This window comes from Marmota monax, unplaced genomic scaffold (assembly GCF_021218885.2).
Source record: "Marmota monax isolate L192 unplaced genomic scaffold, Marmota_monax_Labrador192_F-V1.1 WCK01_AAM20220418_F8-fsc00042, whole genome shotgun sequence".
In the NCBI taxonomy this organism is placed as follows: Eukaryota; Metazoa; Chordata; class Mammalia; order Rodentia; family Sciuridae; genus Marmota; species Marmota monax.
Window position 1 is genome coordinate 15,408,488 of NW_026693008.1, and position 23,223 is coordinate 15,431,710.

At 42.3% G+C, this 23,223-nt stretch overlaps 1 long non-coding RNA gene across 1 annotated transcript in view; it reads left to right on the plus strand.

Moving 5' to 3' along the window:
* Positions 1-4,586: 4,586 nt before the first annotated feature.
* LOC124098150 (uncharacterized) overlaps positions 4,587-23,223 on the plus strand; it is a 51,855-nt gene continuing 33,218 nt past the window's right edge. The window contains exon 1 of the long non-coding RNA XR_006853481.1: positions 4,587-4,693. This is a non-coding gene — a long non-coding RNA (uncharacterized LOC124098150). The remainder of the gene's footprint in view (positions 4,694-23,223) is intronic.

A 23,223-nucleotide genomic window follows, 5' to 3' on the forward strand; every position in this document is an offset into this window, starting at 1 on the left:
AAAAAGAGGCAGGACCCCTGGGAGCTGCACTCTGACCTAAGCCACGCTGGTTCAGCTCATCATGCCCCAGATTTCTCTCCTGTTAAATGTGGGTTTTAGTAGGTGTCTTGCATCACAAATGCAGCCCATTCCTGAGATACTAAGTGTGACCATTTTAAAAATGGACAGAACTCACTCCTGCCATCACATGAGTGACTTTGTCCAGTGTCCTAATGAAGCCAAGCCCTTGTCCTGAAGCTGTGGAGTGGTGGCCCAGGGAGCCTGGAATGCAGGCAGCATGCAGAGCCTGCCAAGCCATCGAGGGCCTGAGCACCACAGGCAGGGTCCCATCCAGTGGAAACACCTGCTCCACACAGCACTGTAGCCAGGAACCCAGAGCATCTACCATCCGGCTGACGTGGGGCAGACCTGAATGGAAGTCCAGACTGAAGGGTTAACCAATAGTGTTAGTGCTTTTCCATCTGACTAGCATAAATTTGAACCGATAGCATTGACCCAGTGCAATATGAACTCCTAGACTAGCGCACTCAGGCAGCAACTTCCATTAGCTTCCCTCTCGCTCCTCAAGAGTGGTTTCCATCCTTCACACTTGAATAAGTCCTGCTCCTTTCACTCTTGCCTTTCATTGTCCTATTGGAGACAAGAACCTGGAAAGAAGTTGGTGGTGGGGTCTGGGTGCTGGGATCTGTTGCAGCACTGGAGGGCATAGGCTGCCACACCACTTGATGGCAGTGGAGAAGAATCTGGCTTTGCTGGCTGCACCCTTGGCTGCTGACCCTATCATGCAGGCTTGCACAAGCCCCACCCACCCACAGAAGCAGAGAAAAGAGTTTCTTCTCAAACTCTAGTTTCTCTAAAGCCATTCTGCACACCATATCCACAAATTGAAATGACAGTAAGGGGTAGAAACATCAGACATTGACACTGGTAAGGCAAATGGTCCCTGCTTTCAGTGAAAAGCAAAGTTCAACCAATACACACATTTCTCAATATGTAACAGTGTGTTGAGTTGGAAGTTTTATGTATATAATGACTGAATTTCCAGAGTGAAAAAGTCCAAATTAGGTGACAGAGAACCAGACCTCTCAAAAAATCACTGAAGAGATCCCAAATGATTGAGAGACTTAAAAAGTGAAATAAGACTTGAGGAGAACTGTGTGGGGAGAGCTGCTGCAGGTTGGGAGTCTGCCTGTACTTCCCGGCAAGGTGGGATTCAGGATCCAGCCAAGGGAGAGATGTGCTGCTCAGCTATGGCTGCCTAACAAATCACTCCAAAACCCAAGAATTTGTTTAGCTCACCAGTCTGCAGATTGGCTGGGGATTAGCGGCTCTAGGATGGTCCCCTTAGGTAGTTGCAGTCAACGGCTGGGTCAGCAGGCCACTTCTGATTTCTCCTGGTTCGCCTGTGTGTCTGGGATGAAGAGCTGACTCAGTGTTGTGCTTGTCGTCTCCCATTCCTGAGAGGCGAGACTGAGTTGGTTCACATGATACTGGCAGGCCCCAGAGAGCAGCATACAGGGACTCTTCTGGTCTACACTTGGAATGGTACATCAATATTTCCCATGCCTTCTGTTGTTCAGAACAAGTCACTAGACTAGCCCAGGTTCAAAGAAGATAGGTCCCTAATGGGAGGAATATCAAAGACAGGTTGGAAAAGTGTGTGGCCAAGGAAGGGGATTTGCGAGGTTTTCATTTTTATTTTTTAATTACACATGGTTCACATTTATTTCTTTTAGCACTGTCAGGAGCATAGAGGGAGGAGTCTGCTGCAGGAGGGCTGCAGATCAGAATAGGCAAGGAAGAGACAACCCAAACCCGGGCTGTGGGCATTCAGCCCAGGCAGCGTGGAGGCAATGCGCACCCGGGATCCATTATTTTGAGCTGTGCTCACCGCACCATCCCGTGCCCTGCCCAGTGCCTTCCATTCTTTATCCAGACCAGAAGGGCTGTGCCACCACTGCTCTCCACACCCCATTGCCCATGGCAGTCTCTGGTCTTCTCACACAGGGCCAACTAGGTTCAGGTGTCTGGCTCCAGAAGTACAAAGTCACCATATCCATGTAGAGCAACAGGGCGAAGACCAAGACCACCAAGAGTCCCTCAGTGTTCAGCATCAAATGTCATTGCCATATTTTACCATGCACAGATTCAGGAGTTCAAAGAGGCCTTTAACATGACTGATGAGAATAGAGAAGGTTTTGTGAACAAAGATTTGCATGATACGCTTGTCTCCCTAGGGAATAATCCTATTGATGCAGACTTTAAGGCCATGATGAACGAGCTCTGGGGTCCATGTCTGGTGAGAAGTTAAATGACACAGATTTCGAAGATGGCATCATCAATGCTTTCACTTGCTTTGATGAAGAAGCAACAGGTGCCGTTCAGAAGAATTAGCTGAGAGCTGCTGACAATGATGGGAGACCAGTTTACAGATGATGGAAGTGGATGAGCTGTACAGAGAAACCTCTTCTATGGTGTCTGTTTTCCTATGGACCATGATGAATATGCCAATTAGGATTGTGCTCATAAAGACCACCAAGATGATCATAAAATATCCAGGGTAGGTGGAGACTGGTGGTCTCTGAGGCTGTTCGTGCTGATGCTGGTATTTCTTCCCAGTACTCTGAGAGTGACTGCACTCTTCCATGGAGATCTTCCTGAAATATTGTACCCATTCCTTGTCATTCTCCCACTTCTCCTTGTGCCCTCTGCTCTAGGATTAATCATTGTCCACCTCGTGTACATCACTTTAAAACAGAGGCATGGCTGCTCATCAATACTGAAGTTCCAGAATGTACCAATGCATTTCTCTCCATCTTGCTGACAAATAACCTTGGCCTGTAAAGTGAAATGACCCTGGGTCTATTTTTCTACAGGTCCATGTCAAGCAGAATCACTCTGAGCTCTTGCTCCACTTCTGCCAGTGTCTAGGTCAATTCTGACCATGTTTTGTGGTGTTTACCCCTTTTGTCACTGTCAAATGGAAGGAAAGAGGTCTCATTAAGCGCTGTACTTCACACCAGGGCTGCCCAGGTGTGGACTGACATTTGACAGTGAAGTTGAGGCAAAGAGAGTTGAGGGTATAGCTCTAGAGGTTCCCAAACTATGCAGGTTCTGTGACAAGGGCTGCCCCCTTGGCTGTGTCACTTTAAGGTCAACAGCAATGGAAGGAATCAGAAGGTTGCAAGTTTGAAGCCAGGCTCAACAATTTAGTGAGACCCTGTCTTGAAAATAAACAAAAAGGATGGGGACATAGTTCAGTGGTAGAGTGTGATTGCCTAACGTGGGTGAGGCTCTGGGTTCAATCTCCAGAAGGAGAAGCCAAGAACTTTGCACTGGGACAATAGAAAAGATTCCTGGAGGGCATCTCAGGAATTGGCAAGACCCTACCCATGGCAGGCTCAAAGTGTAAAAGTGTAAAACCATGCAAACTCCTTTCAAAGATATTTGTTTGGGAAGAGAGCCCCCAAGCTCCCAGAGGGTCACCCAGGCAACTGTGAGCCTCAAGATACCCATTTCTGCCTGAAACATTCAGATGCAGCTGTGGTTCCAGTCAGATCTTGGCCTCCACTACTTGATGCTGGTTTTGCAGGTTTGCAGAATGGGAGTTATGAGGGCTGGGGTGGTGGCTCAGTGGTAGAGCACTTGCCTAGCACGTGCGAGGCCCTGGGTTCAATCCTCAGCACCACATAAAAAATAAAATAAAATAAAGGTATTATGTCCAACTACAACTAAAAAATGAATATAAAAAAAGAATAGAAGTTATGGAGTCATAGAAGCAACTACCAACATTTCAAAGGAAAGTCCGGGAGGCCATGCTATGTGGCAGGGTCCCTATGAGCAACCCTAAAAGGGCAATGCATGAAGCTGTGATGGAGACTCCAGAAAGTTAGAGGTCCCAGGGACCCAAAACACCTGCACAGGGAGGCTGCAGGCAGCAGCAGGAGGGCCAGCTGGAGAGAGGCCATGTGGGCTACAGCTAGCAAGGTCATAAGGATGTGGCTGCCAAGCACTTTGCAGCCCACCCACATCATGCCATAGTGTACCCTGATGCCTGCACTTGAAGCTGTAGGATTTAACCTTTGTGTTGCTGGGTTTCAATCTTGCTTTGGTCTGATTCCTCCTTACTATTTTCCTATTCTTCTGGAATGGGAATGTTTACCCTGTGCCTCTGTATCTTGGAAACATGTAACTTAAAAATATGTATGTATGTATTTATTTATTTATTTTTTGCAGGGATTCACAATTTAGTTTGTCTTGAGTCTCAGAGGAAACTTTGAATTTGGACTTTTGAGCAAGGCTGGAACTGTTAAGACTTTGAAGACTTTTGGAGATGGACGAGTGCATTTGGCACTGTGCAATGGACATGAGGCTTTGGGGTCCAGGTCTGGAATGTTATGGTTTTGATCTGAAATGTCCCTCAAAGGCCCATGTGTTAAAGGCTTGGTCACCAGCCTCTTGATGCTATTGGAAGTCGCGGAACCTTTAAGAGTTCTGGTCTGCTGAGAGGAAGTTAGGTCAGCGAGGGCGTGCTCCTGAAGGGGTTATTAGAACCCTTGCCCCTTCCTGCCTCCCTCTCTGCTTTCCAGCCACTGAGAGGTGAGCGGCTTCCTCCAATACTCACTCCCCGCCGCGATGTAGACCTCTCCACAGGTTTGAAGGCAGCAGGACCATGTGACCATAACCTGAAACTGTGAGTCAAAATCAGTCTTTCCTCTGATTCCGTTGATTTATCTCAGGTATTTGTTACGGTGATGGGAGCCTAACACACTGAAATACAGAGATGTGATGGCTGGTTCTTGAGCAGATGTACTGTCCTATAAGGAAGTCACTACCTATTGAGCACGGTAGAGCCACACACCAGCCTGTGACTGCTTTCCTTCGCACTCATTTGCCACGCAGAGAAATTAATCAGTACTCATTGAAGCCTGTGGTGCTTGCTCAGCAGTGTTGGTCCCATCTGGAAATTTGTTAGAAATGCAAAACGTTGAATCTCACCCGACCTGCATTTTATCAAGATCCATAGGTAACTTGGGCAGTATGAATTTGGAGTAGCAGTAGTTTGAGCTACTGCCATTGGAGGCGGGCGGGTCCCACGTGAACTCAGTCCTAACTAATGTACCTCCCCGCTGGGGGGGTTAGATGAGATCAAGGTATGGCACCTGGGCCTGCAGTGTGTAGCTAGAGTTACTGAGTTAAATTGCCGTGGGGTGGGTGCGGGGGAGATAGGTTCCATAATAACGTATAGGTCTATGGCAATATTAGCATCTGCCACTGTATGCCCAAGGACATCCTCTAACTCAATATGAAATCTTGGAGACCAAGATGAAAGGTGCAGCATTTGTTGAGTAAGAACTTGGGATGTTTTGCAGAAGCCATTGTTTTGGGATCAGGGACAGGTCCCAGAATGGGCCTTACAGAGCCTGCCTGGGGGCTTGACCCCAAATGATACAGGCCTTCGGTGGGTGGGCGGAGGGGCTTAGACTGCTGTCATTTACAAAGCCCTTTGAGTGGGGTGGCATCTGAGGGACACAAAGGACCCTCTTATACTGTGTACTGGCGTGAGAACTGCTGAGTCCTGGCTCTGGGGCCAGTCTCCTGACTGCAAAAGGGGAAACCTTCCGGTTGGTGGTTGGCTCTGCCGCTGTGCTTATCCCCAATTTTCCGGCTGGTCAGGCTTCATCTCTCCTGTTACGTGCTTGACAGAGCTCTCCTCAGTGCCTCATTATGGTCTGAAGGACAGAGTGGCCTAGTTTTACTGGGATGCAGGGAGCCTGCTAATGCAGGGGCTGTGGCCGTGGTGTGGACTGTTGCTGGGGAAGGATGGAAAATATTTTTTTTTGTTTTTTTAAATTTTATTTTTTAAATACATGACGGCAAAATGCATTACAATTCTTATTAACATATAGAGCACAATTTTTCATATCTCTGTTTGTATATAAAAGTTTTGAGTCAGGAGGTAACAGGCAGTCCCAAGGTGAGGGGCCCTGCAGAAATACCTGAGCTCAGCCAAAGCAGAGAGTTCCCCCTAAATTGGAAGCCAAGAGCTCCCTGGGGCTGCAATCCCCCTGCATGCTTAATCTGAGGCCTAAGCAGCCCCACCTCCACCCTTGGGCTGGCAGGCAGGTGCTCGCCACGCCCACACAACACGGGTGCAAACTGTACTGAGCTCCTGGCCCAGGTGTTTCTATTCAGTCTCTAGCTGATTGGTCGTGAACAGGTTACTTCACTTTGCTATGTCATAACTTTCCCTCTGTAGTGGAGATCATAGGGTTGTTATGGGAATCAAACGAGTTGAGCCCCATAGAGCCCTCTTCGGGGCCTCAGTAAGTCATGGTTGCTGGCTTTGATATTACCAAATCGGCCCTACCCAGGTGACCCACACTCCACTCTCAGGCAACCCTGGAGCCTTGCATAGATTGGGGGCACCTGTGAGGAGCCCGGGGCGTTGGTGCGTGGTTTGCTGGTGCACAGCAGATACTTGCCAGAGACTCTCTTTCCATCTTAAAATTCTGGCTCTGTCTTCTGAATGCCATGGACCACTTATGGGGCAGCAGAGGAGCTTCAGGTAAAATTGGACACCATGGGCTATGGTCATTTGGGCCACATCCACTGGCAGGAGGAGAGCTGGCCAGGAGTCAGTTCAAGTCAGGCCCTTTGATTATCAGGTGAAAAGAATTTAATAGACTTGGGGGTTAACCAGGCTAGTGGCCAAGATCAGAACTGGCCCTAGACCTTGAGGCAGAGTAGGGCAGGGCTCTGCCACCAGGAGGACAGTTGTGCCTGCAGCTTTTGCAGGATGGGTGCAGGCAGCCAGGAGGGTAGAGTGAGTGGTCAGGAACCCCTTTTTTGGTAAAGTTCCCTTAATTCCATAAAAACAAAGGGAATTCTGTTTTTCAAGAGCCACAGATCCCTTAATTAGCTTTCCCTGTGAATTGGGTTCTTATGAAGGTTCCTTGGGACAGAGTCTCAGGCCCTCAAGCAGCAGACCCTCCTCAAGGAAGTGTCTTGCGGAGCTGCTGCCCCTTCCAGGGTCCTGTCTGCTGTACAGGTCTCTGTCTCTAATCTTTTTTTAATTATTCTACTTAAGTCTATTGTTGTCTTGTAGGCAATGCTGACATCTTAGCATAGGAAACATCATCCTGGTTTATTTTTTAATTGTCGTTGGACACAATACCTTTATTTTTATTTATTTTATGTGGTGCTGAGGATCAAACCCAAGGCCTCAAAGGATCTATCCCTCCCTAAGTGAGCACTCTACCGCTGAGCCACAATCCCAGCCCCTCTTCCTGGTTTTTAAAGTAGGAATTCTTTCAGTGGTATTTTTACCCTGGGGCACAGAATGGGAGGCGAGGACCACGTTGGCTTGGGCCACTGTTTTCCCAGCCTTGAGGAGAACCACAGAGCATTGCATCTGAGGGCAGGATAGGGACAGGGAGGGGAGGAGGGCCGTGCCCACAGATGGGTTTTGCCTGCAGCAGTCCATTCTTTCCTCCCTCAGTAGTGTCCCAGCTCCTCTGGAGACTCTTTGGCTTGGGTTTCTCCATAAGCAGACTCTGAGACCAGGTTTCACTTAGAAAGTCACCCTGGAAACTCCAGAGGGAGTGAAGGGGGAAGATAGGGAAGGGAAGGATGTGTTTGCAAGCCTTTGCACCTGCGGTTGATCCCCTGGGGAGCTCCAGCCACTGGTGTCCAACACTCTTGTCACCTCAGCAGGGATTGCAAGGCTGGGTGTAACCCAGCATGTCACTGGCCCTATTCATTCATTCCTGCAGGGGAAAGCCTTGAGGCAGAGGTATCCCAGTGCGGGCAAGGAACATCCTTCTGCCTGGAGAGGTGATGTCTGTGAGCCGAACAACTAGCATGTTCTGTGACCCTGAGTCTGGGCAGCCAGAGGACCTAGAGCTCGTCACTGAGGGAGACCAGGAATTTGGCTGGTTCCTTTGGGGGAGGGAAGGGCCTATTTACCGACCTGTTCACCTGGAGGGAGTGGCCCTGCCATCTGGCACCCTATTAGAAGTGGTTGCTTTTTCATGAAGTCAACTCAGGAAATCAGGCAGAAAGATTATGGTGGTATTGATTGAGCAGCTCATTTAAAAAAAATATATTTGAATTCTTATTGTGGAGAAATATACATGGATTAAAATGTACAATTTTAACCATTTTGAAGTATACAGTTGTATGGTATTAAATACATCCACATCATTGTGCAGCATTTTCTCATTTTAAGTTTTTGCATTTTTATCCTTGGGAAGAGGGCACCACACTGTGATTTATTTTTCTTGGCTGTTGGTATGTCTATTTACATGGCAGCCCCCCCCCCCCATGTCTCCCTGGTCAAGGAGCTGGAAATACACCTGCGTGGTCCTGAGTGACCTGTGCCATGGGCGCCTGTCCACACACAAGCAGCCAGAGCAGCCCGCCTGGGACAGGAAGGAAAGCACTTCGTTCCAGGCTTAGGGAAGGGCAGGGTGCTGGCCGTGCAACTTCTGTGGCATGGGGCTGGGGGTTATTTCTAACCCTCAAGTGGTGCCTGCTGTCTTTGGTGCTGTGTGTCTGAACCTGCAGCGCCACCCTTTTCCTGGCTTCTTGAAGGTGGCGATCTGTTGAGACAGAAGCTCAAGTCATCCCCTGATGGATTCATGAGCTCCACCTCCATCCTGCCCTGTTTTCTCCACTGCACTGTTGAGCCCAGGGCTCTGGGCTGCTTGGTGGGGATTGCTGGGTGCTGAGAAGTGGGTGGGATCTTGGCACCTCTCTGGAGACGTCGTGCCTGTGGGCAGCTTTTAGTCATGTGCTGTGTCCTCACGGGGCCTCCCAGTGCTGCCGGTGAGGAGGCTGGGGACATGCAGCTGCCCCCTCTGTGCACTTATTTGGGGAGTCTGTTCCGGGTTCCACTCTAGGGCCTTTAATTTCTCAAAGCTCCTTCTGAGCGGCGTCTGGGGTAGGATCTGAGGTTGAGGGGAAGGTTATCGGCTCACGAGGAGCTGTGTGCATTCAATCCTTCCAGCAGTTCAAGAGGCTTGCCAGACATGGAGGCCCGGTGATCTCCCTGTTTAGCTGCCAAGGAGTTTTCTGTTTTGTTCTGTGGATTTTAGGAGTCACTCTCTGTTTCTTTCTCATCACTGTGTATCTCTCTACATATCTCTGTCCCTGTCCCTAACTATCTCTGTTTCAGTGTCTGAATCGCTGTATTATTCTCTCTCCTTTCTGTCTCTCTCTCTCTCACTCTCTTCCTATCTCAGTCTCTCTGGCCCAGTCCAGAGAACTTGGCATGGGATCATGGGTGAGTCAGGGCTACTTAGGAAGGCCAGCCTGTTGTGTTCTGATGAGAGACATCCCTGTACTTCCAGGGGAAGAATCTGGCCATCCATTCTGTCCTAGACCCCTCTGTCTCATGTACCCCAGGGGGCCCCTTGGGGAGCTCCAGCCACCCAACCACCCACCCTGCCACCAGCCCCATTACTGGGCTGTCCTTGTGCAACACTGCATCTGTGCTGTCAGGCTGGATCGGACCTAAGGGGGAAGAAGAGGAGCACAGGACATTTTAGTTTCAAGAGAGATTTAGGATTTATGTGCAAATAGTTAATAAAGAAAATACTGTATGGGGCATTTTGCTAGTTTATTTCAATCCCTGACTAGTGCCCACAAAGCAACGTGAGAGATCTTATTGGGAAAACTCTACACTTAGGGGTCAAAGACATTCACGGTTACTTATGCATTCAGTGGCACGGGGACTGACATGCCCACTTGGAAGCAGCCCTGGTGCCCCAGAGACTGAGGGCCCCGCATTGCCGCAGTCTGGCTGGGCACAAATGCCGCAGTCTGGCTGGGCACAAAATCATGAGCCACCACACAGCTTGTAGATTTAAACAGCAACTCTTTATTCCCGAACTCACACCAGCCGTCTACAATCACATTCTGGGGAAATCCACGTTCTCTTCCCAAATCCACCTCCACTGGGCTTCTATCTCCAAAATCTACTGTCTGAATCCCGTGAGAACTCAAGGGGAACTCGGGCAGCAGGATACGCCCTATTCCCAGCAGGAATAATCTTAAACCTGGAACGCCCTAAACCCGATTATCCTAAACCGGGAACACCCTAATCCGCCCTGGTCCTTGAGCAAAGTCACCTACATGCAATGTCACTGCAAAATGTCCTATTTCCACGAGTCCTTCCACTAAGCAACATGGGGTACGCTGGCAAGGAAATTGTCATACCTACTTGGCTAATGGCTCCCAGCAGCGCATAGCCAAAGGAGGCTGAGGACCCAGTCAGGCTCCACCACACCCTGTTCTCAACTGGTTCACAACACCTTGCCGGGGTTAGGTCTGGCCTCGGGGCCCAATCCAGTACTTTTCTGCCATCTGACCTTGCCTGGGATACTCACAAAAGCAATGAAAGCAGAGGGAAACCAGTTACTTCAGGATACCTGGCTCTCCATGCTGAAGGCCCAGCACTTGCAAAGCATGCAGTGAGGCTGTGAGGTAGAGTGGCAGCTTGGCCTGCAGAGTTCAGACTGGGGGTTAAGAGGGTCTGTGAAGGGTGCTGAGTAGTGGGTGAAAGGAGCAAAATAGTGCCTTAGGTTGGAAAACAAACCTGGCAGCTCTGGCCTGGGGTGCAGGGTGGTTAGAGGCAGGATGGGCAGCTAGAAGACGGACTCAACCATGAACTGTAGCCTGCATGAGCTTGCACATACCTAAGAGGTTGCCATCTGACCCCGTGACCCAGTACTTGGCGGTGTGTGTGCATATGTGTCTGCATGTTGGTCTGTGCCTTAGGGGATCTTCCACTGAGCTCCCCCCTCTGGCTGTCTCCCCCTCCTACCCCTTCTTGCAGTCCTTCCCTCAGAGAGCTTCTAGAAAAGATGGGCCCATCAAATGGATGGGTTTATTTTTAAAAATTGAGACACCTTTGTACATCCATATGGGATACGTTACAAAAAGTTCAATACCTGCCTATCATGTGCAAGTCAAATTGCAGTGATAAGCACTTCCATCTCTTCAAACATTAATCATTTTTATGTGTTGGGAATTTCATATGCTTCTAGTCATTTTGAACACATCATAGATGGTTTCAACCAACGGTTATGGTATTGTGCCATAGAAAGCCAGAACGACCCTCCCCTTCACCTGTGTTTTGTTTGCTTTTCTAACTTGTGTCCATTCCCCCTTGCCAAGCTCCAGTGACTGCTGCTCCACTCCATTCTTCTTTGAAATCCATTTTTGAGTTTCACAAATGAGTGACAACATGTTATTTGTCTTTCCATGTTTGGCTTATTTCACTTCACATCATGGCCTCCAGTTCCATCCATGTTTCTGCAAATGACAGGATTTCATTCCTGTACATGACTGAATATTATTTTATTGTGTGTAAGCACCACATTTCCTTTATCCATTCATCTCTTGATGGGCACCTAGGTTGGCTCCATATCTTGGCTATTGTGAATAATGCCTTAGTGAACACGGGAGTGCAGGTATCTCTTGGGTATAAAGGTTTTGTTTTTTTTTTCTTCAGGCGTATGCCCAGTAGTGGGATTGCTGGACCATATGATAGTTCTGTTTTTAGTTTCTTAAGGAATCTCCATACTGTTTTCCATAATGGCTGTGCTAATTACATTTGTTCCAACAGTGTAGGAGAATCCCCCTTTCTCTGCATCTTCCCATCTCTAGCTGCTCCCCTTCTCAACCCCACTCTGAATCCTTCCCCAGAGACCCCACAGAAAAGGAAAGCACATAAAACAGCTGGATTTTTTTTAAAAAATTGAGACATGTGCACTTTGTCTTTTTTTAATCTTTCTGGTGATAGCCATTCTACCTGGGGAGAGATGATATCTCATAGTGGTTTTGATTGGCATTTATCTCATGATTAGTGATATTGAAAATTTTTTTCATACTGGTTGGCCATTTGTATATCTTTTGAGAAGTGTCTGGTCAGATCTGTAGCCTGGTTTTTACTTAGACGACGATGATTTTTTTGGCATTTGACTTTTGGAGTTCCTTACTTATTGTGGGTATTAATCCCTTGTCAGGTGTATGATTTGTAAATATCTTCTCCCATGCTTTAGTCTCTTTTGGGGGAATAGGGAGCATACTGGGTATTGAACTCGGGGATGCTCTATTACTGAGCTACATCCCCAGCTTTTTTATCTTACATTTTTATTAGAGCATCATAATTATACATAGTAATTGGGTTCATTTTGACAAAATCACACATGCCAGGAATTTGATTTCAAGCCCCATCCCTCCCTATTCTTCCTCTCCCATGGTCCCTCCGCAGTTCTCCCTGCTTTATTTAACTTGCTTTCTTCACTTCTTAAAAGTGAAATTCCCTTTGGTATCTTTTTGTATGAATATAACACGATTTCATAAGTTCATTCCAATTATCTTCTCCTTTCCTTCCCTCCCTCTTATTCTCCTAAATCTACTCCACTGATCTTTCCTATATTTTTATGATATCCCTCAAAGCCTTCTTTCCCTTATTTTGCTCTAGCTTTCACATATGAGAGAAAACATTCTAACTTTGATTTTCTGAATCTGGTATACTTCACTTAGCATGATTTTATCCATTTCCATTAATTTACTGGCAAATGCTGTTATTTTTTATTATTTTATGGCTGAACCCATAAACTCCATTGTTTATATATACCACATTTTCTTGATCCTGTCATCTGTTGATGGGCATCTGAGTTGATTCCATTATTTGACTATTGTGATTATGCTGCTATAAACATTGAAGTGGCTGTATCACTATAGTGTGCTGATTTTAGACCTTTTGGATAAATATGAGGAGTGGTTCCACTCCTAGTTTTTTAAGAAGTCTTCACACTCCATTTCCATAGTGGTTATACTAATTTGCAGTCCCACCCACAATGTGTAAGTATACCTTTGCCCCCACATCCTGGCCAGCATTTATTTGTGTTCTTGATAATTGCCACTCTGACTGGAGTGAAATGAAATCTTAGTATAGTTTTGATTTGCATTTCCCCGAGTGCTGGAGATGTTGAATGCTTTTCATGAATTTCTTGGTCATTGTGTTTCTTTTTTTTTTTTTTCTTTCTTTCTTTTTTTTTTTTTTTTTGAGAAATTTCTGTTTGGTTCTCCCCCCCCCCCCATTTATTGATTGGGCTGTTTTTGCTTTTAAAATTATCTTTTAATTTTGATGGAGGTTGGCCTTGAACTTGTGATTTCTGTAAATCGGCCTCTCAAGTAGTTGGGATTACAGACGTGAGCCACTGTGATTGGCTTTCAGGTTGTCTCTGTTGATTGCTTCCTTTGCTGTGCAGAACCTTCCTAGTCTGATATAATCCCATCTGTCCATTTTCACTTTGCTGTGTGTGTTCTTGGGGTCTGATCTAAAAATAAAATCATTGTTTATACCAATATTCCAAAGCATTTCCCCTGTTTTCTTCTGGTAGCTTCAAATTTTCAGGTCTCCCGTGTAAGCCTTTGATTCATTTCAAGTTGTTTTCTGTGTCTGGTTAGAGGAAGGAATCTGGTTTCGTTTTTCTGCATATGTATGTACAATTTTGCCACCACCATTTCTTGAAGAGACTGACATTCTTGGTACCATGACAAAAATCATTGCCTGAGCATGTGTGGATTAATTTCTGGGCTCTCTATTCTGTTTCATTGGTCTATGTCTGTTTTTATGTCAGTACCATGCTGTTTTAGTTACTATACCTTGTGGCATGTTATGAGGTCTGATGTTATGATGCCTCCAGTCTTATTTTATTTAGAATTGCTTTAGCTATTCTGGGTCTTCTGTGGTTCCATCTGAATTTTAAGATTTCTTTTTTTGTGTGTGAATAAAGTCATTGGTATTTTGTATCCAATCTTTGGGTAGTTTGGTCATTTTCACAATTCTTATGATCATGAATATGGGATAAGTTAACTTCTTTCCAATTTGGATGTCTTCTCTTTCACTTGCCAAGACTTCCAAATTAAATACTAGTACTGAAAGTGGACATCTGGTCTTATTCCAGATCTTAAGAGGAAATGCTTTCAGTTTTTCCTCATTCAGTATGATATTGGCTGTGAGTTTTTCATGATTAATATTTTGAGGTATGTTTCTTTTATATCTGATTTGCTGAGAGCTTTTTATAAATAAGGGATGTTGAGTTTTACTGATTGATTGTTCTGCATCTATTGAGATGCTCATGTTAGGTTTTAACCTTCATTCTGTTGGTGCCACATTTATTGATTTGTGTATGTTGAATCATTCTTGCATCCTGCAATGAATCCCACTTGATCGTGGAGTATGATATTTTTTGATGTACTTTGGATTCAGTTTGCTAGTATTTTATTGAGAATTTTTGCATCTGTGTTCAACAGCATGTGGGTCTGCTATTTGTTTTTTTGTTTTGGATTTTTTTGGCACCTTTGTCTGGTTTTGTTACCAGGACAATAATGGCCTTGTAAGAAGAGTTTGATGAAATTCCATTTTAAATTTGTGAACTAGTTTAAGAAGAATTGGAATTAGTTTTTCTTTAAATGTTTTGTAAAATTCAGCAGTAAAGTTATCAATTTCCAGACTTTTTTTTAAAGATGGGACTTTTAATTACTGCTTCAGTGTCTTTACTTCAATATCATATTCATTATTGATAGGTGCATATTTTATGTTCCTTTTTTGTTCAATTTTTGTAGGTTGTATGTATTCATAAATTTATCCATTTCCTCTAGGTTTTCCATTTTTTAGCATATAATTACTTACTGTTTCTTATTATCCTTTGTACTTATTAGTTGTCTCCATTTTCACCTGATTTTATTTATTTATTTTTATATTTTTAATTTTTGAGGACCAGGGATTGAACCCACAGGTGCTTAACCACTGAGCCACATCCCCAGCCCTTTTTATTATCATTATTTTTTAAATTTTGAGACAGGTGGTCTTGACAAATTGCTTAGGGTCTCACTGAGTTGTGGAGGATGGCCTTGAACTTGGAATCTTCCTGCCTTAGCCACCGAAATCACTGAATCTTCACTCTTTTTCTTGGTTGTCACTTTTCCTTTGAGAAAAATGAACACTTTGCTTCATTCATCTTTTGTATTTTTAAAACTTTGATTTTATTTCTACTCTTATTTTTATTCTGCCAATTTTAGATTTAGTTCTTTTCTAAGTCTTTGAAGTGCATTGTTAGTTTGCTTATTTAAAACATTTTTATGATGTTTGCATTTTCTTGCATAAATTTCCCTCTGAATCCTGTTTCTGGTGACATGTTGTCACCATTCATTTGTTTCAAGAATTTTTAATTTCCCTTTTAATTTCTTCAGTTATCTGTTGCTTATTTAGGAACATGTTATTCAATTTCCATATATTTGTATATTTTCCACTATTCTTAGGCAGTTTTATTCCATTGTGTTGTGAGAAGATATATAATATGATTTCATTTTTTAAAAATGTATTGAGACTTGATTTGTTGCTCAACATGTTATCTACCCTGGAAAATGTTCCATGTGCTGATGAGAAGAATGTGTAATCAGATGTGTTAGATGAAATATTCTGTCAATGTGTGTTAGGTCCATTTGCTCTATAGTACGGTTCAAACAAACATTTCTTTATTGAATTTCTGTCTGGATGATCTGTCCCTCGAGGAAAAGCGGGTGTTGAAGTTCCCAGCTGTGCTGTGTGCACGTGTTTACATTGTTCTATATTCTTGCAGGATTGACCCTTTTAGCAATATATAATGACGTTTTTGTCTTTTTTTTTTTTTTAAAACCGTTTTTGACTTAAAGTCTGTTTTATCTGATATATCACTACCTCTGCTTGCTTTTGGTTTCCATTCGCATTGTGTATCTTTTTCCAACCCTTTACTTTCAATCTATGTGTATCTTTACCAGTGAAGTGAGTTTCGTGTACACAGCATATAATTTGCATTTGATTTTTTAATCCATTCAGCCAGTCTATGTCTTTTGATTGGTGAATTTAATCCATTTGCATTATGATTATTTTTGCTAGGTATGAACTGACTCCTGCAATTTTGTTGTTTTCTCCTGTTGTGTATATTTTTTGGTCCTTTCCACTACTTTTATTATTTTTGTGATTTAGTCATTTTTTGTCATGCTAGGTTTGATGTCTGTTATTCCTGGTGAGTTCTATATATGTGTGTGTTTTCATGATGGTAGCTATAATATTTTGTTTCTAGTGTAGGACTTCCTTAAGTATTTCTTGTAGGGATGTTCAGACGTTGATGAATTCCTTCAGTTCTACTTATTTGGTATATGCTTTATTATTAATTCGTGAAGGGCAGTTTTGCCAGGTAGGATATTTTTCCCCCTTCCAGGACATTAAATATATTATTCCATTTTCTTCTGGCCTGCAGGGTTTCTTCTGAGAAATCTGGGTATTTCCTTACACGTATCTGGACCCTTCTCTGTAGAATTCTCTCTTTGCTTTATACTTTTGACATACTGATATAATATACTTTGGTGAAGGTCTATTTTGGTTGAGTCTAGTTGGGGTCCTTTGAGCTTCTTGTATGTGGATGTCCATATCTTTTTGAAGGTGTGGGAAGTTTACAGCTATTTTTTTCATGAAATATATTTTCAGTGCTTTTCTCTTTTTTTTCCCTCCTTTTGAAATTTCCATTATGCAAAAAATTTGTTTGCTTAATGGTGTGCCACATGTCTTGTAGGTTTTCTTCATTATTTCTAACTCTTCTTTTTTTGTCTGATTTAATTAAAAAGACATGTCCTCAAGTTCATAATTTATTTATTCTGTTTGTTCTAGTCTGTTGTGGAAGCTTTCAGTTATATTTTATTTCATTGATTGAAGTTATTAGCTCCAAGATTTCTTGATTGGTGGTTATTATTATTTTTTAATACTATCTCTTTGGTGGTTTTCTCACTCATGCCCTTAATTGTTTTCATTTCTTTGTATTGTCTATCTGTATTCTCTTGCATCTCACTGAATTCATCTTCTAGTTCCCTGGAGCTGCAGGATGCTGAGGAGTCTGTCCTCTTCCTTTGAGGTGTGCATTTGCCCAAGGCTTCTGATGTCCTCAGTGGCCTGGTTGCCAGCCCCTGCAGCCATGAAGGTTACAGCTGGGTTCTGGGGGTTAAGGGAGGCCCAAATTGTGTTCCTTCTTTGGATCAAAGCAGTCGGTCCCATCAAACTGGACTTAAAGCCTGTGAGGATTGGAGTTCTTCTGCAGTTGGGACTGATGGTCTGCTGCTGTGCCGGGGTTCCTGGTGTTTCCTGCTGACCCTTTCCTGGCAGCATGCCATCCCTGCACCCTTCCCTGCCAGGGAGGCTGGGCGAAGTTGCAGTTTGCTTTGGTCTTGTCTCTAGGTTGGCTTTCCATCTCAGCCCTTCATATTATTTAGGGTTCCCATCCTTCCTTGCTGATTTCCAGTGTTCTCCCTCCACCATCTTCTCTAAATAGTTTTTCCTTCGTTGCCTGGGTTATTTTCATTGGTAGAGTTACCCACAGGGCACCTTTATTCAGCCATCTTGGATTCACCAGGGCAGCTGGATCTTTGAAAGCTGGGAGAGGGGATAGGGTTCTTCCACCCCTGAAGGTGAGGCTGCAGAAAGCTCAGCAAATGCCCTGAGGGGCTTGTTTACCCCTCAGCTTTATTCACCACAGCTGTGAATCCTGCCAGGTACCCTCAAAAGGAGAATGGAGAAGAACCAGATAGGTGCTTGCAGTTCCTTTCCATTAGCATTGTAAGGAAGGGCTGCAGACTGCAGTGGTGGGCTAGCCTCACAGAAGGGACATGGAGAGAGAGGACAGGCAAAATAACACCTGCAAAATTCTCTTCATGGGCAATCCTGGGCAGGCCAAAGGACTCCTGATGCAAAACAGAGATCAGTGATTGCCTCAGGTGAGGTTGATGGGAGGACATGACCTGGGGACATGAAAGAAATTTGGGGGTGATAGAAATACTCTTTATTTCTGTGGCTACATAGATGTAAATATCTGTCAAACCTCATTGAGTTGAAACTTTTAAGATCTTTATTTATTTATTTATTTTTAAAATTTTATATATGTCAGTAGGATGCATTAAAATTGTTATTACACATATAGAGCCCAATTTTTCATATCTCTGGTTGTATATGAAGTATATTCACACCAATTTGTGTCTTTATACATGTACTTTGGATAGTAATGATCATCACATTCCACCATCATTTCTAACCCCGTGCCCCCTCCCGTCCTCTCCAACCCCTCTGCCCTATCTAGAATTCGTCTATTCCTCCCATGCTCCTTCTCCCTATCCCACTATGAATCAGCCTCCTTATATCAAAACATTCAGAATTTGTTTTTTTGGTATTGGCTAACTTCACTTAGCATTATCTTCTCTAACTCCATCCATTTACCTGCAGATGCCATGATTTTATTCTCTTTTATTGCTGAGTAATATTCCACTGTGTATATATGCCACATTTTTTATCCATGCATCTATTGAAGTGCATCTAGGTTGGTTCCACAGTTTAGCTATTGTGAATTGTGCTGCTATAAACATTGATGTGGCTGTGTCCCTGTATATGCTATTTTTAAGTCCTTTGAGTATAGACCAAGGAGAGGGATAGCTGGGTCAAATGGTGGTTCCATTCCCAATTTTTGAAGAAATCTCCATACTGCTTTCCATATTGGCTGCACCAATTTGCAGTCCCACCAGCAGTGTATGAGTTTACCTTTTCCCCCACATCCTCGCCAACACTTATTGTTGTTTGTCTTAATAGCTGCCATTCTGACTGGAGTGAGATGAAATCTTAGAGTGGTTTTGATTTGCATTTCTCTAATTGCTAGTGATGAGGAACATTTTTTTCATATATTTATTGATTGTGCATAATCTACTGAGAAGTGTCTGTTCAGGTCCTTGGCCTATTTATTGATTGGGTTATTTGTTTTTTGGGTGCTTAGCTTTTTGAGTTCTTTATATACCCTTGAGATTAGTGCTGTATCTGATGTGTGAGGGGTAAAGATTTGCTCCCAAGATGGAGGCTCTCTATTCACCTCACAGATTGTTTCTTTTGCTGAGGAGAAAATTTTAGTTTGAGTCCATCTCACTTATTGATTCTTGAATTTAATTCTTGTGCCACAGGAGCCTCATTAAGGCAGTTGGAGCCTAATCCCACATAATGAAGATTAAGGCCTACTTTTACTTTTGTTAGACACAAGGTCTCTGGTTTTATTCCTATGAAGAAACTGTAATAGCTCAGCTCCACACCACAAGATAGGAAGACACACAGACAACATGAGAAAACAAGGGAGGAAAGTGCCCCAAATAAACCAGGACACTATAATAACAGAACCCACGGACATTTATGGGTGTTGATTTTATATACAGTCCTTGATCCATTTTGAGTTGAGTTTTGTGCATGGTGATAGAGAGGGGTTTAGTTTCATTTTGTTGCATATGGATTTTCAGTTTTCCCAGCACCATTTGTTGAAGAGGCTATCTTTTCTCCAGTGCATGTTTTTGGTGACTTTGTCTAACAAAAGATAATTGTAATTTTATGGGTTAGTCTCTGTGTCCTCTATTCTGTACCATTGGTCCATCCGCCTGTTTGGGTGCCAATACCAGGCTCTTTTTGTTACTATTTCTCTGTAGTATAGTTTAAGGTCTGGTACAGTGATGCCACCTGCTTCACTCTTCCTGCTAAGGATTGCTTTAGCTATTCTGTGTCTCTTATTTTTCCAGATGAATTTCATGATTGCTTTTTCTATTTCTGTGAGGAATGTCATTGAGATTTTGATGAGAATTGCATTAATCTACATAGTGCTTTTGGAAGTATGGCCATTTTGATAATATTAATTCTGCCTATCTAAGAGCAAGGTAGATCTTTTCATCTTCTAAGGTCTTCTTTGACTTCTTTCTTTAGGGTTCTGTAATTTTAATTATATAGATCTTTCACCTCTTTCGTTAAGTTGATTCCCAAGTATTTTATTATTTTTGAGGTTATTGTAAATGGGGTAGTTTTTCTCATTTCCCTTTCTGAGGATTTGTCACTGATACACCGAAATGCCTTTGATTTATGGGTGTCGATTTTATATCCTGCTACTTTGCTGAATTCACTTACTAGTTCTAGAAGTTTTCTGGTGTAACTTTTAGGGTCTTTAGGTATAGAATCCTATCATCAGCAAACAGTGCCAATTTGAGTTCTTCTTTTCCTATGTGTATCCCTTTGATTTCTTTTGTCTAATTGCTCTGGCCAGTGTTTCAAGAACTATGCTAATTAGAAATGGTGAAAGAGGGCATCCCTGTCTTGTTCCAGTTTTTAGAGTGAATGCCTTCAATTTTTCTCCATTTAGAATGCGGTTGGCTTGGGGCTTAGCATAGATAACCTTTATGATGTTGAGATATGTTCCTATTATCCCTAGTTTTTCTAGTGTTTTGAACATAAAGGGGTGCTGTATTTTGTCAAATGCTTTTTCTGCATCTATTGAGATGATAATATGATTCTTATGTTTAAGTCTATTGATGTGATGAATTATATTTATATTTTTGTATGTTGAACCAACCTTGCATCCTTGGGATGAATCCCACTTGATCATGGTGCACGATATTTTTGATATGTTTTTGTATTTGATTTGCCATAATTTTATTGAGAATTTTTGCATCTGTCTTCATTAGAGATATTGATCTGAAGTTTTCTTTTTTTGGTTTTGGAATCAGAGTGATATTGGCCTCGTCACATGAGTTTGGAAGTGCTTCCTCTTTTTCTATTTCATGAAATAAATCAGAGTATTCATATTAGTTCTTCTTTAAACATCTTGTAGAACTCAGCTGTGTATCCATCCAGTCCTGGGCTTTTCTTGGTTGGTAGACTTTTGATGGTGTCTTCTATTTCGTCACTTGAAATTGATCTGTTTAAATTGAATCATCCTGATTCAATTTGGGCAAATTATATGACTCTAGAAATTTGTTGATGCCTTCGATATTTTCTATTTTATTGGAGTACAAGTTTTCAAAATAATTTCTAATTATCTTTATTTCTGCAGTGACTGATGTGACATTTCTTTTTTCATCACATATGTTAGTGATTTGAGTTTTCTCTTTCCTTCTCTTTGTTAGCATGGCTAAGGGTTTGTCAATTTTATTTAATTTTTCAAAGAACCAACTTTTTATTCTATCAATTTTTTCAATTGTTTACTTCAATTTCATTGATTTCAGCTCTGATTTTAATTATTTTCTGTCTTCTGTTGCTTTTGGTGTTGATTTGTTGTTCTTTGTCTAGGGCTTTGAGATGTAATGTTAAGTCGTTTATTTGTTGACTTTTTATTCTTTTAAGGAATGAACTCCATGCAATGAGCTGTCCTCTTAAAACTGCTTTCATAGTGTCCCAGAGATTTCGATATGTTGTATCTGTGTTCTCATTCACCTCTAAACACCTTTTAATCTCCTCCTTGATGTCTTCTGTAACCCATTGTTCATTCAGTAGCATTTATTTAGTCTCCAGGTGTTGGAGTGGATCTTATTTCTTATTTTATTATTGATTTCTAATTTCATTCCATTATGATCTGCTAGAATACAGGGTAGTATCTCACTTTTTTTACATTTGCTAAGAGTTTCTTTGTGGTATAGTATATGGTCTATTTTAGAGAAGGTTCCATGTGCTACTGAGAAGAAAGTGTATTCTCTTGTTGAAGGATGTAATATTCTATATATGTCAGTTAAGTCTAAGTTATTCATTGTATTATTGAGTTCTATAGTTTCTTTATTCAGCTTTTGTTTGGAAGGTCTATCTAGTGATGAAAGATGTGTGTTAAAGTCACCCACAATTATTGTGTTATGCTCTATTTGACTCTTGAACTTGAGAAGAGTTTGTTTGATTGTAGATGCTCCATTGTTTGGGGCATATATATTTATAATTGTTAAGTGTTGTTGGTGTATGGTTCCCTTGAGCAGTATGTAATGTTCGTCTTTATACTTTTTGATTGATTTTTTTTGAAGTCTACCTTATTTGATATGAGGATGGAAATCCCTGCTTTCTTCCACAGTCCATGTGAGTGAAATGATTTTTCCCAACCCTTAACCTTCAGTCTGTGGATGTCTTTTTCAATGAGATGAGTCTCTTGGAGGCTCCATATTGTTGGGTCCTTTTTTTTTTTGATCTAGTCTGCTAGTCTGTGTCTTTTGACTGGTGAGTTTATTCCATTAACATTCAGGGTTACTATTGAGACATTATTTGTATTCCCAGCCATTTTTGTTTATTTTTGATATTTAATGTGAGTTCGTTTCTCCTTTGATTAGATTTTCCTTAGTGTAATCTCTCCCTCTGCTGATTTTCATCATTGTTTTTCATTTCCTCTTCTTGGAATATTTTGCTGAGGATGTTCTGTAATGCAGGCTTTCTACTTGTAAATTCTTTTAACTTTTGTTTATCAAAAAGGTTTTTATTTCATCATCAAATCTAAAGTTTAGTTTTTCTGGATATAAGATTCTTGGTTGGCATCCATTTTCTTTCAGAGCTTGGTATATGTTGTTCCACGATCTCCTGGCTTTGAGGGTCTGGGTTAAAAAATCTGAGATACGAACTGGTCTCCCCCTATATGTGATCTGATTCCTCTCTCTTGTGGCTTTTAAGATTCTATCCTTATTCTGTATGCTAGGCATTTTCATTATAATGTGCCTTGGTGTAGATCTATTGTAATTTGGTGTCCTGTAAGCCTCTTGTATTTGGTTTTCCAATTCGTTCTTCATGCTTGGGAAATTTTCTGATATTATCTCATTGGAGATACTGTGCATTCCTTTGGTTTGAAACTCTGTGCCTTCCTCTATACCAATCACTCTTAGATTTGGACTTTTGATTCTGTCCATAATTCTTGGATTTTCTGTTTATGGTTTCTAACTTTTTTCATTGTGTGATCAGCTTTATTTTCTAGATTGTATACTTTGTCTTCATTATCTGAGGTTCTTTCTTCCAAGTGATCTAGACTCTTGGTTATGCTTTCTATTGAGTTTTTTATTTGATTTATTGTATCCTTCATTTCATTAATTTTTTTTCAGAGTCTATCTCTTGAAGTAATCTTTTGCTACCCGTATTTGCTCTCTTATCTCATTGTTGGAGTGATCATTTTTTGCCTGTGTTTGCTCACTTAGCTCATTCTTTAACTCACAGATCATTTTAATTATGAAGCTCCTGAACTCCTTCTCTGACATTTCATCAAATTCACTGTCCATGGGATCTGGTTTATTTGGGCACTTTCCTCCCTTGTTTTTTCATGTTGTCTATGCGTCTTCCTGTCTTGTGTTGTGGATCTGAGATATTAC